At 44.8% G+C, this 7,060-nt stretch overlaps 1 pseudogene; it reads left to right on the top strand.

The window, feature by feature from the left end:
* The first annotated feature begins 6,669 nt into the window (after positions 1–6,669).
* LOC115942337 (U4 spliceosomal RNA) lies at positions 6,670–6,859 on the top strand (annotated as a pseudogene).
* Positions 6,860–7,060: the final 201 nt, after the last annotated feature.

Genomic DNA, 7,060 nt, shown 5'->3' on the forward strand with positions numbered 1-7,060 from the left:
AAGCCGCGGAGGGAGGGGAAGGAGGAGGAGGAGGAGAGAGGGGGGAGGGGGGACGAGGCAGGGGGAGAACCCGGGACGGAAAACCAGTAGCATCAGCATCAGCATCGGCATCAGCAGCCGCCACCGCCACACCAGTAGCAGTAGCAGTAGCGGCAGTAACAGCATTTAGCAATAGCTTTAACGACTACGGCGACAGTAGCAGCCGCCCTCCTTCTCTCTCCCTCCCGCCGACCGCCGCAGCCACCGCACTGAGAGGGCTCCAGCGCCGCGCGCGCAGCCCGCTGCTGAGGTAGCCCGGCCCGAGCGTGCGGTGGTGCACCCGAAGCACGGAGCCCGGGAGCAGCCCATAGTCACTGCGGTGCTGAGTTTCAGGGCCAGAGCCCGACAGCTCTGACTCCATCTAGCACCGCGGCGGCGGCGGCGGCGGCGGCGGCGCCTGAGGGACACAGGCGCTTCCACCTGGCGGGCCTGGCGCATGGAGCTGAGGCAGAGGCGGCGGCGGCGGCGGCAGCAGTAGCAGCGGCGGCGGCGGCGGCGGCGGCGGCGGCGGCGGCGGCGGCGGCGGCGGCGGCGGCGGCGGCGGCAGCTCCAGCAGCTGCGGCGACGGCGGCAGCCCAGCCTTGACTGCGACCGCGCTAGTTCCAGCGCCCGCTGCCTGAGCCCGCCAGCGACTTGCGCCTCCTGAGTCGGCCTGTGAGGTGAGTACGAGCGTTACCAACCAGCTCCCTGGCCTTCTCGCAGGCTCCCCGGCTGGCTCGAGGTGGCAAGGGGTGGAACGAATTGAGGGAAGCCAAGCTCAAAGAGGAGGAAGGGAAAACGGAAGGGAGGACCTCTGTGTGAGAATGGCGTGCATTTGTGTGTCTGTGTACGAGGGAGCGAGGCGGTAAGGGCGAGAGATCTCGGCTAGCCCTGACAGGCACTGCAATCTAGGAAAGGCCTCTGCTTGCGCTGGGAGAAGGGGGAGGGGAAGCGAGCGGGCCGGAGCCTTGGCGCTCACACGCACACAGCCGGGCATCGAAGACAGCAGTGTGCCGCCTCCTTTCGGGCTGGTGCCGGAGAGATCCTGGCCAGGGAACTGGCACCGACACCGCACGCTTCCGCGCGAGCGGGAAAACCCACGCGGCGGCCGCGACTGGGAGCCAGGGCCAAAGCGGCAAAGGTGCGAAGTACGGTCGTCAGCGCCCCCTACGCGCTTGGGGCTGCCCTGCCAACCAAGGAGCGCTCCCCAGCACACGCCACCCGACCGAGGGCCGCGGTAGGGTGTGTGTTGGGGGCCCCAGCGAGCCTCGCCCAGCTTGTCACCTTTGCGGAAATTGGCCCTCGGCCCCTTCCCGCTTTCGGTGGCAATCGAATTGACACTTTCCTGCGTGGCTTCTGGTGCTTCGCTCTGCCGCGCCCCGCTGCACACGTCCGCTGGGGTCTCGCACACCCGGTGGGGCTGGGAGGCCGCGAGCCGGTGTGGGGAGCGGGGCCCGCTCCGGGAAAGTATGGAAAACGCGCCGCTGAGTTGGCGCCGTTCTGCTGAGGAATCCAGTGGTTTCAGCATGACTGCTTCTCTGTCTGATTCGTGAGGGACCGAATCACCCGCGCAAGGTTTCCTGTCTTTTTCGAAGTTAAAAAAAAAAAAAAAAATTGGCATCTCCATTTCAACATCGGCACACTTGATTTTTGTCGAGCTTCTGGTTGCATTTTGGAATCAGTGGGTTTTATATTTTGCTTTTGGGTTTTGGCTCCCAGCATATTGTTGAATTCTGTGCACAGCAGTGTACTTAGCTATGTGGCCTTTTCCTAACGTTCCATTTTCTAGACTCTTATCTGAAGAGACGTGATTTGTGTGTAGGGCTGCTAGAGCTGTTTTTAAAAAGCATCGAAAGCATGTCAACCAGTGATTTAAATATCTCCTCGGTTGTTTTTGGCGGAGGAGCAGAGTGTGCTGATAGTTCCTGAAATATTTTGCTTGGTGAGAAAAGGTGTTCCAATAGTCTTCTCTGAACTACAGAGACCATTCGGGTTTCAGGGGATGAATCTCCCTTACATCTTTTACACATAGGGTGCCATAATCAAACATTTTATTTACAGCAGTGATGTTCTCGTGGCTGAGGAGAATTTACACTTATTTAAAATACATTTTTAGAAGGGAACAGAAAAGCCCTAAGTAACTGTCATTTTACATATTAACTGGGAAACTGGATAATCAAATAAAACTGGCTGAGTGTCTGAAACTATCCCAGTGAAATATGTGGCTGTGAATATAATTAACCATCTGTCTAGTGAGCAATTTAAATTTGGGCTGGTACATTTTTATTACAGTGTCTAATTTCTGGAAGACTTGTACATTTTACCCAGCAGTAACAACAAAAACGTATTTGCTTACTAGGTCAAAGATTTAATTGTGTGGTGGTGGGATTTCCCTTCCTCCCCGCCCGCCCCCATCTTTCCTAGTCCTCACACCTTGACCTGGGAGATCAAAATGAGCCTCTTGTTTTTGCAAATGGCATATTTGCCAATAGAGGAACTCAAACTGGTAGCTAGTGATTAGACATTTTTGTTTCTCAGAAATACCTTCCAATTGCATGCATTTGAGTTGAACAAAATATAATTTTTTGTGTACATGTGTTCAGATGGAGTAGGGTGATTCAACAAAATTCAAGACTTGAAATTTGACTCCATTTACTTTCTTTTATCTTAATTATCCACCTAGCTCTTCCCTAGCTGTCCCAACCACCTTTCCACACTCCACAAACACACACTCATGCACACACAAAATCATATCCTTTTGTCCTTATAACCAGTTTCTTAGGTTAACAGTATTCAGATCTGTGATTTTATCAGTATGTTGAGAAACTGCTTTTTTTTTTTTGAAATCAAGAGTGTAAAATACAATACCATGAAAGGACATTGTACATATTTTTAAATTTTTCCCTATTATGTGATTTTAACCAGAAATTTGTTACTAGGAAAAAAAGGAATAGATTTTGGGTGGAGATGGAATGGCCCTAGAAGATTAAATTTAAAATAGCTGTTGTTAACATAACAGAACAGAACAGAATAAAAATGAACCACTGATTGATTGTGCAGTGGACTAGAAAAAGTCATTTAAAGGAAAATACTTTTAAAACAAATATTTGGCTAAATAATAGCTTTGATTAATGGGTAACAATTATGTAAGCACATGGTAGAATTTGACATATGTCAAGTTTGTTAAATAAATCAACCTGTTCAGTGAATAAATCTTTGATGCATCAATGCTTTTTAAAACACACAGGCACACACACACACACACACACACACACACACGCAAACCTATAACACCCTGTTGCCAAAGTCAAACAAGTGCAGAACACTGTCACTTTCTCTCTGTTTCACTGCCTCTTTTCTCCATTTTTATTTTTTTCACAATCCTCTGATTACCTGTAAACTACCCAGTAAGCAGAGAGAACTAAAGATATGGTGGTGTTGCCTGTGTTTAGGAGTGGGAGAAAAGAGATGAGGAAAGTGATTAAGTGCTGGATTTTAAACACTCAAAGATGTGCTCATCTGACAAAATCACCATGGAGGTCCTGGTTTCACCAAAGTATTTGCTTAACCAAGAGGCACTAGCCTAACCCAAAAAGCATTCATTGATTGCAGTTTCTCTGTTCCTAAGTCCAGTTCTAGTGAATACTTTTTTTCCCCTCCAAATACCTTAGTAAAGGGAGAGAAGGAGATTCTAACTGGCCTTTGATTGTCACATTATCTTTAAACTTATTTATCTGGTGACACATACGTGGTGTAAGTGTTCCTGCTTGTAGCAACCAAAAAGAGAGAAGAACCAAGGATGATAGGGAAGGGAAATGATATAATAAGGAGTAGGTCATCTGGCTACCCAGCTTTTCCGCTAAGATTTCAGTGACAATAGCCAGACCTCCAGTATCTTTTAAGTCTTCTTTAACATATGAAAATCCCTTTAGAAACTTCCTTTATCTCTATTAAGTTGATCTCCCTCAACTTAAAAGTTTATAATCAATCACTCCTCACAATCACAGTGCAGCTCTTTCTGCCCACAGGTCTTGCCCCCACGTTTTAATACAAACACCTATTTGCACAGAAGAAAACCAAAACAAAACAAAACAAGATTTCAGGTTTGGATATTTTAATTTTTTTTTATTTTTCCTTTTACCTCCTATGAAAAATTTGTCCATCAACTAGCTCCCTCATTAACAGTTTCTCCACCAGAAAGCACCCTTTCAAACCCAAGGTCATAGGGTTGGACATAAAGGACTTGCCATGCTCTTTGTGCCACTTTTCCAGGGCTGCTTGAAAACAAAACAAAGGGCACTGGATGAGACTGCATCATCACTTGGGCCTACCTTTAACTTCAGATCTTTTCTCTCACCAAGAAAATTTCATTTTAGGCAGAGATCACCATTCCTTTCTTCTTAAGCAACACTAGCCTTCTGCAACAGTAAGCACATCACAACCTTGGGGAGATCTGGTCTGGGATGGGGTCAGCCTAGAGGATGGAGGGTGGTGGGGAGAAGCTGCCTTATACTGATGGTAGGGCCTTTCCTGGGCCAACTATAGGTAAGGGGTGAGGATGCTCTTTGTCTCTCTTCCCTTCAGTCCTTCATTTCCCTTGGTGATTTGCAGGCCTCTGCTAGGGAATGTGCTCTTTTTGGTCTCTTTTTCTGTTGATAAGCACTATGACCTGATGTCTTTCCCTCCCTTGTTCTCTGGTAGAAAAAGGACTGAAATCTTCAGGACCAACTATTATGCATATAATTTTAATTTTTCTAAAAAGCATTTTAATAGGTCATTTTATCCATTCCCAACAAAATGATTTTGATATAAACAATTATCTACTATTTTCTCAAACACTCCCAAACCTCATTTAAAAAGTTACATCTTTCTCCCTTAGTAGCCCCTTTCAAGTATTACACAACTAGCCTAAGCAAGGAGCTACTCCTAATATTTAACCTGAGGGGGTTTAGAGATTAGAGACCAAGATTATACCGTGGGCCTGACTGCTAGAGTAATGCCAAGCCATCCTCCATTGAGAAAAGGCACAGAGATAGATTTTCTTTGGGGCAAGTTAAACCATTTCCTCTATGGAGGTCTGTAAGCAGTGTGGCCATATGTTATGGTTTAAACCTCTTGTCCCAGCATACTTACTTCACCCTCAAAGGCGTCCCAGTTTGGACAAAAAATTCTGTGGTCATCCTAACTATAAGGCATCTTTAAATCAAACAAAGAGGTGCTATCTGTATGCTGGAGCAGGGCTATTCTTATTTTCATGAAAGACTGGTGATAGGTAATAAGCTTAAAGCATACCAGAAGGCATTTGGGTTTAGAAAGATCATCTTTACCATGGCTGTTTTAAAACAAAAGAAGGTTGTACAAACAGAAGTGTGAATTCATCTTTTTAGAATATGTTTTGAGAAATGCACAAGTAATTATCTCTCTGTCCCAAATAGTTTGCATGTGGTCTTGCCAAATGTAAATATATAAATTATATCTATATTTATATGTATTTATCTATATGTAGCTATTACATATATTTCCATTTGCTTTTTCTGTAATGGTGAAGATGACCTTTTAAACTACTTTCCAGTTCTAAGTATCTATGATTGGCCTTCACTGATCTAGGGCAGGGGTCAAAAGGAACTATGGTCCACAGGCCAAATCTGGCCGAGTATGGAAAAAGAATAATGCAAACAGGAAGAAAATGTGAAGCTATTTAGAGTTGCTTTTGCAAATGTTTTCAAGTGTCTCCTTCGTAATTGAGCTTTACTTAGGCCAGTGTTAAAATGGGTCCACATTTCCTGAACATGTACTTATCAGCTGATAGGGTTTCAGAGATTGTTCAGAACCTGGTGGAGTGGCTGGGTGATGACCCCAAAAGTAAAAGCCACATGTGAATTTGTTTGTTTAAGTCCAAACGTTAATAGTGATCTTTTCTTTCCTGCCTGTTGCAGTAACCTAAATTTTGTGGTGCTACTAAATTCTTTCTGGCCTCCTTTCCAATATTTGCCATGTTATTCCAAGCATGCATGTGATTTATTAACCCAGAGACCAGGTCTCAGTAACTTGCTTGAACAGAGACCTTCTGTCTCTTTAGTTACTAAATAACTGGAACACATTCTGAAGACATGCTTTACTGAGTAAGGGAGTAGGAAAAGTGGGCCATCACCACCTAGCTTAGTGGTTCCTAACCCTTATTTTTGGCATGAACTCCTGTGAAAATTCGATGAATGCCAAGGAAACTGTCTACAGAAAAGTGCACATTTACATATATGACACTTGCATACATTTTTAGGAAGTCCAACCATACATTCTGATTTAAAAACCTCTGCACTAGCCTTTGCTCAGTTGTTACAAGAATTCCTGTTGCATGGCTTTCATGGTCATGGTAGCTTGAAATGGAAGCCATGAAAATGATTCTTTCAAGAAAGCCCCTTATTAATATACTTCTGGTCCACTGCTCTCTTACAAGCATTTTTCTGATTAACCTGCACAAGTATTTTTATTATGAAAAAGGATCACTTAGCACTCACTTTGACTGACTATTCTCACCAAAAACAAGTCAAGGATAGTATCCCCAAATCCTTGATTTGTCAACTTTCAAACTCTTAAGAATGCCTGTTCGACACTCTTCACAAATTCATTATTAATATATGAAATATATTCCATAGCTTTGCGCAGTGGCAGTATCGTAGCCAATGAGGTTTATCCGAGGCGCGATTATTGCTAATTGAAATATATTCCATAAAACCTCATGCATGTTTGCCTGCCCGCATCTCTCTTTCATCTACCTCTTTTTATATTTTATCTTAGCCAATGGCCTTGACCAAAATAGGGAACTTTTGCTAGCATCGATTGAGAGAGGAAGGTGGTATCCAGATATCTTCATGAGGACCCCTGGTACTCATGGACATTTTGGATTATTAGCCATCCTGGTGATCTAACATGATATATTAAAGGCAAAGCTCCTTAAGCTCTGCAAACAAGAACATATGCCATATCTGTGTCTTACAGTTGGGGTGGTAGGAATCGGTGGTATCCCTATCCATGAATAACTGTT

This window comes from Leptonychotes weddellii, chromosome X (assembly GCF_054177405.1).
Source record: "Leptonychotes weddellii isolate Sample4059 chromosome X, ASM5417740v2, whole genome shotgun sequence".
NCBI lineage: Eukaryota > Metazoa > Chordata > Mammalia > Carnivora > Phocidae > Leptonychotes > Leptonychotes weddellii.